The sequence below is a fragment of the Anneissia japonica genome, unplaced genomic scaffold (genome assembly GCF_011630105.1).
Source record: "Anneissia japonica isolate Jap-2015-1 unplaced genomic scaffold, ASM1163010v1 scaffold1417_len1240632_cov203, whole genome shotgun sequence".
Classification (NCBI taxonomy): Eukaryota; Metazoa; Echinodermata; class Crinoidea; order Comatulida; family Comatulidae; genus Anneissia; species Anneissia japonica.
The window spans coordinates 927,973-938,367 of NW_022727891.1; the positions used below are offsets into that span (position 1 = coordinate 927,973).

Sequence of the window (10,395 nt, forward strand, 5' to 3'; positions counted from 1 at the left end):
AAACTTATTGTCATTAAAAACGAACTGATCGCAGTAAATAATCAAATACTGTATTGTTTTATAATCCAGCGTTCTTGATTTCGCATCCGAGCAAGAATTCAGCTCAGAATATATTTCACCAATTTTATATCGTAAATATGCAGAATATGGTGTGGACAAATCTGAGCAAACACCCATAAATAGGTGTTTACACTTAATAGGCCTATTGAATATGGGTGTCCTTAGAGAGGGATTTTATTGTATTCAGACTAAAGTTTTCACCGCAAACCCGATATACTGAATATGTGAAATATATCTCTGTTGTGTAAACTTTTAATTTTATGATTATTCTATTTTGACATCCTGCAGTGTAATGTTTACTTAGAGTGAACGTGGGCGAAAAGAAAACTGTTCTGCAGAGGGTGTTGCACTAATAATAATAATGGTGTATTTCGGCTGCTGATTTTGCAAAAAAGTCTAGAAAAGACTTTGGTTTTGCCTTTAAGGTTTTTCAGTGGTTATGCAACCTGTAAGGGTAGCCCTAAACCATGGCTCCACTGTGTGAGTGTAAAGTCAGAGTTGTATGAGGAAAAATGGCTGTGTTGAGGGGGGTTAGGGCTGGGCTGGATTTATCAAACTAGAAATCAGCTTAATTTCGCCTTAAGTCCATTTTCTGCTTAAGTCAGTTTATCAATATTGCTTTAGCATAAAAGTTGCTTAAAATTAAAAAGTCGATTGCATGCATGCGCCATCTAAGACGATTTGTAAGCTAAGATTTTGCTAAGATGGTTTGATAAATCAGCTTACGATATTTGCTAAGGGATATCCCAACATTTTTGATTTAAGACATTTGCTAAGCTGAGATTGATAAATCCCGGTCCCATGGTATGTATCGCAAACGCCTTTGAGGTCTAACGGTATTACACTCGCCTTGTGAGCGAGGGGCTGCAAGTTCAATTCCCAGAAACATTTGTTCATACAACTGAAATCATGGTAGAGATAAATTATAAACAGTCTTGCGGTTGGTATAAATATATATAAATACATTATAAATGTTTTAGAGTACATGGTTACCCCCGGTGTAGCATACTGGACCACTCGGCTCCTGTCTTAGTTGAGGAAAGTGCGCCGTTTTACTGGCTGAAGAGGACATGAAGCGGACTCCCAGGAGAGGAGAAAGTTATTGAAAATTGCAACATCTAGTCGAACAATTGTTGGAATGCGAGCAACAATTGCTGGGTTGGCGCAATATAAATGGAACGATTTGAACAGAAACGTTAACGAAGAGAAATCTGTGAAAAAAAAAAAAAAATATAGAGAATACACAAGACATTCTGTATTGTAAAAGAGAGATGTCAATCAAACGGATAAAATTGTGAAGGTAAATACACCAACGTTGACACGTCAAAAACACACCCTAAAATCAAAGTAGCATATAGAGGCGTTCACGTTTTAATCACAATTGCCTCCTCAATATTTTCAATAGTTCTCGAAACAGTAGTCTCAAGTTTGTTTGATTTGACGCCGAATAAAGGATCGGTTGATGCCTGAGACTGGAGACCTGCCAATGGTATTAGCCTACTACAGTGAGACACCATATCCATCAACTCACCTGTGTTTTTTTTTAACAACTTTTTGTTGGGACTCAATGAACTGAATCTACTTGCATACCTCCGTACTTATAATCTACTTACATACATACCTCTGTACATATAATATCGATCATTTGCAGACATCAGCAATTTCAACGCGGATGGTAAATTTGTAACATCGGTTAAACCATCGCAATTATTAGAAGTGTTCTGAAAAAGAATGACATAAGAAGACAAAAAGAAGGAAGAAAAACAGAAGAAGGAGTAACAATTGTTTTGAAACAGAAAACGTTAGGGTAAATAAATTACATTATTTAAAACAATGTGTTATTTATTATGAAAGTTATTAACAGTCGATTTAAATAAAACCCATAAAAAGTAAAAACCCCAATAAAAAGTAATTATCAATTGAATTGCTTAATATTTATATAAGTCAAATATTTTCTGATGATATTGGCTACTGATCTGCATTTTTACTCCACATGGCATACATTGTTTCAGTAGCCACGGCCACGGCGGGTAGGTAACTAAATAAAAACACATTTTTGGCATTATTTAACAACTACAAACTATTTAACATTAATATAGAGAATAAAAAGTGCGTAACTTTTGTATTTTATTAAGTCGTTACAGCACAGTTATTATAGACAGATGAACATGAAAAGCAACAAATGTTTTGCTTTTTTAATACTTTACAATTAAAAATACTTCCTAGTTGTAAAATTCTCCACCTTCTAATATTTTAATTACAGGCCTATTCATTTGTTTTCTTTTTTCCAATGCAGACGGTACCAAGGACAACCACAGAATGGCTAAGTTTCTTACTTTCATCAAAGTATGTGTCTTGGTATCAGTAACGGCACATCATATCAAACTTTCTTTCGGTAAGTATTAGTTCTATATATTTCTCTTTCATATTGTTCAAATCCGATTGGAAAACCCTTTATAATTATTGTACAAAATTATTATACATATACATACATACATATATATATACATATATATATATATATATATTTGAAAGGCAAATGGGAAAAAACCCATAAAACAGCAAACGGCCATATAATGCAATTTAAAATTAAAACGGAACAGTAGAGAAAATCCGATCAGAATGACAAAATAAACTAAGCGTCCACTGGAAGGAATCCCAATATCTGCAGACGGATCCGTTTCGGCCTTCCAGGCCTCATCAATGCAGCTAGGGTACAGACCCAAACGAAACGTTCGACCAGCTTAGGTAGGGCCCAAACTAGTCCCACGACCACTAATGATTACAGAGCCAAACCAAGGCAATATAATACACAGCCCAGGTATTTGGACCTGTTCAACCATGAAGCCTTCGTGGTATAGTGGTTATGACGCTCGCATTGTCAGCGAGAGGTCGCAGGTTCAAATCCCGTCTGAGGAATTTTATTACACAATGATTTTTTTATAGGACTTTATAGGGCTTTATTCGTTGAAAAGCTACAGGGTGGCCTACGATGTTCCATCATGTCCTCATTAAACACTGTATATGTACCTTTGATGATTTATATTATATTTATTCAACAGTGTTAACGGCTAAGTTCCTTCAATATCATATACTATACGACAATATATATATATAAACATAATAGTTCATAATTCAAATTTATTTGTCCAAAGGGAAAGTCATTGCTCGTAAAACTACAATATAGAAAAATACATCAATATGAAAATACAAAATTATAAGAAGTACAATATGAAAATACAAAATTATAAGAAGTACAAACACATACAAATACAATTAATTTACAATAGGTCTATAGAAAAATTAGTTGGGTAGTTAAAAATTAAATCAAAACATTAAAATTACAGTGTTAATTAATTGCAAAGAGAACCCGAATAAATTGTGAATAATATTGCAGTATAAAAATATAATATAAAAATATCATTGGTACAAAAATATATTATTTATATATATATAATATTCAATATATATTCAAATAAAGTTTTTGCTTATGTGTAAGCCCTCGATGTGTATGAAGGGAAGAGAAACTAGTGGTCTTAGATCCGTAATGATATCATAGTACGGGCCTCTGTGGTCTAAACGGTAGGTTCGCAGAGATATTGCGGGTTCGATTCCCTCCGGAAACCCTTTTTCATACAAGTATAATAAGACACAAATAATCTATATATCAAATAGATAACAATACAGAGCTTAAACATATAGGAACTTGATGTTATAAAATCGTATCAAACATATTTCATCAACGAAAGTTCCTTACTATAAAAGTTGTATGATAAAGAAGTCTCTAATACCCCATTCAGACTAGCATCGCATTGCGATCGGTTGTAGCAATTGCGACACCCAATCGCACCCAATCGCAAAGTAAAATCGTGTGTGAAAGTTCACCAATAGTAGTCGATATGTAATCGATATCGCAATTGTTACCCGTTGCGATTGGGTGCTACAATCTTTTTTATTCCCGATTACCACGGAATCTGATCGCAACGAATCACAACGAATTCCACAGGCACTGTTTGGCTGAGGTCTGTCAACATAGGCCTAGCCACCGGAGGCCTAGGCCCTATAATGTAAAGTTTGTTTGTGTTTGTCTGAATGCGTACGTTGATTGCGATCGGGAGTAATAATTTTTGGATTACCACCGATTACATCGCAACCGATCGCAACAGAATGTAGTCTGAATAATAATAATAATAATAATAATAATAATAATAATAATAATAATAATAATAATAATAATAATAATAATAATAATAATAATAATAATAATAATAATAATATTAATAATAATAATAATAATAATAATAATAATAATAATAATAATAATAATAATAATAATAATAATAATAATAAAGATTTATAAAACGCACATCTCCACCAATGGTGCTCAAGGCGAAAAGGAAGAAGGCAAAGACCCGAGAGGATAAGAAAACAAATCTTGTGTTGAGACAACCTGAAAAATTATAATGAGAACAAAAGTTTGTAGGTATACGGCAGTGGTAAATCTTGGAAATAATATTCAAATCAAGTTGTTGGTTAGCACAGGTATCACAAATAATGTATAGGCCTATATCAAATAGATAATAATACAGTGCTCAAATATATAGGAACATGATGTTATAAATCGTATCAAACATAGTCCATCAACGAAAGTTCCTTATTATAGTTGTATGGGAAAAAGAGGTATCTGATGGGATCGAACCCACAATCTCTCCCTATCCCGGAGAGCGTCATACCGTTTAGACCACAGAGGCCCATACGATCATTACGGATCTAAGACGGGTGTCTCTCTCCCTTCATACAACTTGAGGACTCACAAAATAGTGGAGCAACTTTTCAAGCTACATATTATCTTGTAGGTAGCAGTTGCAATATAATTTAGTGTTTCTAAAGTCAAACTCGCACTCGGGCGGTGCATCGGGTGGTGCTTCGGGTGGAGCATCGGGTGGACACTCGCACTCGGGCGGAGCATCGGGTGGAGCCTCGGGCGGAGCATCGGGTGGACACTCGCACTCTGGCGGAACATCAGGTGGACACTCTAACTCTGGTGGACACTCGCACTCGGGCGGAGAATCGGAATCATCTGGCGGAACATCTGGTAATTGTGCTGTAAATCTATACCTTACCTTAGAGGGGGGCCATGCCTGTTGTATTGACGACCATGCTGCTCCATTTATATCGTTTTTTGGTGTTATATATGATGTCAATGTTTGAGTTAATGCCAATTAAAATGATGCAGTGTCCTTGTATTTTTTTTCTTGGGCTGCCTCTCTGCTTTCTTATAAATTTTTCCCGGTTACACTTACTTCTTCTTATTGTTCTCTCCTTATTACATGCCAAAAGAGCTTTAGCTGTTTGTTCCTTATACTATTCATTAATTGCCTTCTTGTACCAGCTCTTTGTAACACTAAGTCATTGGATACATGTACAGTCCACGGAATCTTCAAAATTCTTATTAGAAACCTCTCTGCAGCCTCCTAACTTTGGATTAATATGAAAAAAATCTAAACTGTAGATGGGACGAATCGGGTAAAACGGTGTTTACAAGACTAGGTTGGGCAAGTCGTAAGGAACTAATTGTTTTAATATACAAAACTTTAAATTCACTCATCCCCATCGTATATCAAAAATGTATTTCGGGGGGAGGGGGGAGCGGGCCGGCTTGGCCTCCTTAAATCCGCCTCTGTATATTAGCTTAAAGTATGTACAATCTGCGAGGCATTGGTAATCTTGAATTGTTGTTGTTCAACCTAATATTGAACTGAAAAAAAAGGTCTTAGTTATCAAGGGGCAGTTCTATGGAACAGTTTACCATATGACCTTTGATCTGCACCTACTTCACGAGTAGTTCCTTCACGAGTAAATTATTAGAATAAATTATAGTCAATCACGACCTTTTGAAAAACAACTGATTTTATATTGATATATTTAAACGGTTGAAAAGTTTACCGTGAATAAATACTGGATTGGTCGATTGATTGATTCATCTTCATAGCTTTGCTAATGGTCCAAGATCCGGAAAGTATGGTTGACCAAACATACGATTTCAACACCCGAAGTCTTGTATCATATGCTTATTTAGTCAGATTTTAAGATAGTGGTACTCTTTATTTTATTAAAGTAAACGCAACTTTTGCAAGGCAATCCTGGTCTTGATATTAGTGTCACACTTTCCATTTGATGTTACAATTCTGCCAAGCTGCTTCTCGCCTATGCCTAAGGCCTATCTGATATTTTTTTTTTTTTTTTTTTGTCGTCCATTCTTTTATTATTCCTTCCCAGGATAATTTTTTGTTACATAACTCATTATACAAATATTTCTGTGTTCATTACATTCTACAGTGCCTTGTTGTTTTGGAATAGGGGTAAAATATAGATGTACTCAGTGTCGTATATTTTATTTGCGAGTTGCGATCACACTTTCAATCTTTCTCCCTACTGTTTCTATCATTTCGATTGTAATCTTATATCTCCTGGGCTTTTGCCTCTTTCCATCTTCTTTACATCAGCTCTTATTTCATCCTTAATCATTGGGAGGCCAGACATCACTTAGACTTCCGATAAATCTATTGTTCATAACAATATGTAATATAATTTAAAACTAATGATACAGATAAATATTTTTATTTGCTTTTCCCAGCAGTAGCTGGAAAAGCCATTGTTTTTGTTCTGATTTTTTTTCTTTTTTCTTGCATACTTTTTCCCTCTATTTTTGCACTGGATTTTTCTGCCCGGCACTTTGGTCACTTCCCTAATATTTAGTGTCAAGCTAGGGTGGGGTGTGCATGTGAGGACCAATTAAAACGGTTTAAGGGCAAACAGTTTACACCACTTGATACTAAAAAACTGGTCAATTGACCTGAATAAAACTTTCGGGAAAGTTTAACAAAGTTTAAAAGGAAGGAATTATAATGTGTTGGGGACGATCCCCTTAAGGCATGGGCGTCGATCGGTGGGGGACTTTTAAAAGTGAGGGAACTTTTCAAAGTAGGGGACTTTTCAAAGTGGGGGACATCATATCAATTGTCCCCCCCCCCCCACAACTTTTCACTAAAACGCCACTCTTCTAAGCGTGTGGAAAAAAAAAACAATTACGAATGACTTTCATGAATTTTGTGTATTCACTTGTGTTGTGGTCTGTTCGAAGTGCCCAATACTGAGTAAAAACGCAATTGTTTGTACAATTCGTAACCATCTCAGTAACCAAACACTCCATCGATTTTATGGATACGACATGATTGACGGCGAACACAACGTTACGCTATATCCCCGACGCCGATTATTTTTCCAACGATTTCATAAACCAGGATGTAAAAAAGGTCAAAAGACGGAGACCTAAGACGGGGGTTTTTTTTTAGCCGCATTACCGGAATGTACTAAGCTAGAACAGTCAATGCTCAGTGGCGTAACGCTTATGCGCTCTCGTGCATCGGTCGGCATATGGCCACCGACCCTCAGGACTATAGGTCCATATTAGTCAATGCGAGACGCCCGTGAAGGAAGCGATCTCCAAGAGAAGGGGAGGAGATCTCCTGTCGGCAAAAGTCAATAATTTGGTCGAGGAGACTGCTTTCAAAAAGCATTTTTACCATCTGAGTGTCATTTTCGAGCGTTTTTAGAGGGGCATATTCTTAAAATTTGATCCATCATGGATGGGGCTGAGGTGATCAACCGTGTTCGACCTATTGCCCCCCCCCCACCCCTAGAAAATGTCTGGATCCACCCATGTCATGATAATGATAAATTAAGTAAATCACCTTTTATATTTGTGAAATAAAAATGTTTGGGAAAGTTTTACCAAGTTACAAGGAAAACGTTGTTGTGCTGGTGACAATCCAGGTTAGGTTGTAAATTTAAGGGACATTTAAATTGCTTAAGTCCCAGTTATAAATGGATGAAAATAAAACTTTGCAGAATAGTTTTTAAAGATTTAAAGACTTTTGTGGACAGTGGACTAACATATAAACGCAATTTGCGTTTTTGTAATAAAGCTTTTAAACCAGCTGCAGCTCATAGGTTAGACTCAAAACGCAAAACTACCGTGATATGCATGGACAATTTGTGCTTTCAGTCACTTTTTCTGCACGGAAAATGCAATGGCTAACACAAGGTCGGCTCATAAAATAGCGCGCAATGTTTATGAGTCTCGATGTACCTCGCCATCACCAACGCTGTGGCTGTAATTTTTTTTCTTCATAATTTTTTAGTACTATAATTATTTTGGTTTTCCGTCTTTTTTTTTACTTTATACGTTTAACGACTTTTCTTGTTGCAATTTCAACTTCATTTCTCATTATAGCAATGAGGAAAAGTCCTATGTTCTGTTGTACAAACAGACATAGTAAGTAAATATTTTTATTGTTTAATTGTTTTTTTGTTTTTGTTGTCGTTTTTGTTGCAGTTGTATTTTTTGTAGTTGTGTATATAAACAAGGACCTAATAATTAATCTTTGATATGAACCTACATTATTTTTCAGGCACATGTGATATTGTATGTTTGAACGGTGGAACGTGTTATACTACTAGCAATTCAAAAAGCTTTTGTCGTTGCCCTTTTGGTTTCATCGGACCAACTTGTAAAATAAGTAAGTTATTAATAAGTAGCCTCAAAAAGGGATTTCATGAACCTATTAAAAAGAATAATATTATGAAGGTGGTGAAGCTGTTAGTAGCATGTTGGTAGCGGTAAAGATCGTTGCTTTCCGATCTCAGGGTCCTTGGTTCGAATCCTTCACTGAGTGATGGAGCTGTAACTTGGTCGTTAAGATGTTTGTCTTTTAATCTCACGGTTATTCTGGGTTCAAATCACCAGTGATATGAACAAAATCATGGGTTTTCATCTATAAACTTTGGAACGGACGGGTCGCTGATCCATGGTCCATGGGTACAGTTGTGTTTACTCGATATTAAGTTGGATTTCGACTTCAAGATTTGGGAATGGAGAGATGTTAGGGAGTGTGATAGTTCGTTCCAATTGTTTACTTTGAACATAGAATCGTATTTTGTTGCTTTCTGAATTCCGTGTGGTGAATGTTGATAGGAGGCCAAAAATATACAGATTTTAACTCTTCGTTTTGATTTTTTTCTTTATAGTTGTTGGATACTGTCCTTGCATAGTGTCACATGGTACCGGTAATAGATCTGATCATCGCTAACTTAAGCACCGTTGACATTTACTGTCCGAGAAAGCCAACAAGTGTTTTACACTGTTTTGCTAACTTCTTGAGTCACATATTTTGTATAGGAAATAATTGATTTTAGGCTAAAATATCTGGAACACATTATATTATTATTCGTATAAGGATATTAGTAGGCACATGTCCTTTTTTTATATTAAAGACCTTTAGGCTTAAATTTCTAGCTGTTAGCATTGACCCAGTTATTAATTAATGCTTTCTTTTAATGGGTCGACGTCCAAGCAGATATTATAATATTTGGTATTTTATCAAACTTAAAAAAAGATCATTTAATTTGTTTACAAAAATACTGATATTGTTTAGGTTATGGTTGGACTTTGCACTCAAGAAAACGATGTTACAAACTTCCATATGCTACATACATACTGATTACATGAAACCATAGTATCGGTGATGAAACGTCTGCATTGTAAATCGTTCGTTATGGTATTTTTTATAATAAAATACTAAACCTTTAAAAATTGTATTTGCAGCTAGTCATTATTTGTATTTGAGTATACAACAATCCAACCAGTAAAACCAGGGAACAGTTTCTGCAGGGCTGTATGTTCATCAAGCACACCTCGGGCCCCCTCTTTTTTGGCAGAAAATATATGTCTTTGGAGATTTTTATATGATTGGAAAAAAATGCAAGAAAAGAAGGAGGAAAGAAGGAGGGGAGGAAGGGAAAGAGAGCGTTTATCCAGTTCCCGATCGAGTTAAATTTTTTAACAATTCACATTGGCGGACCTGGGAGGTCCTAACCCCCCCCCCCCCACCCCCCTTGGGAAAAAAAAGAAAAATAAAATGAATTCTATACCTACATTTTCAGGACCCGTGAGCTGAATTTCTTTTGTTAAAATTTTAAAAAATCAATTTTTAATTAATGTGTTTTTTATATACCTTTTTTATTTCTTCTATTTTAATCATTGGTTTTATGTCTGTTGCTGTGTTTTTTATCCATTGTTTCTTTTGTATGTTTGTGTTGAGAATTTCTTGAATTTTGGTGTTCTGATTCAATTATTGTAATACACTCATATACAGTCTTTTGGCTGTCTGTTCGTAATTTTTAATTTATATTTTTATCTGAATAAAGAATACAGTCCTTGAATACAAAATTAGAAGTTGGGAAAGCTCATTTCCCGTCATTTAGGAATCAACA

General features: G+C 35.4%; 1 long non-coding RNA gene across 1 annotated transcript; it reads left to right on the plus strand.

Annotated features, from left to right (window-relative positions):
• Nucleotides 1-4,960: 4,960 nt before the first annotated feature.
• Nucleotides 4,961-9,715, plus strand: LOC117113930. Its single transcript, XR_004446272.1, has 3 exons — nt 4,961-5,155; nt 8,535-8,642; nt 9,151-9,715. It is a non-coding gene; the product is annotated as an uncharacterized LOC117113930 (long non-coding RNA).
• Nucleotides 9,716-10,395: the final 680 nt, after the last annotated feature.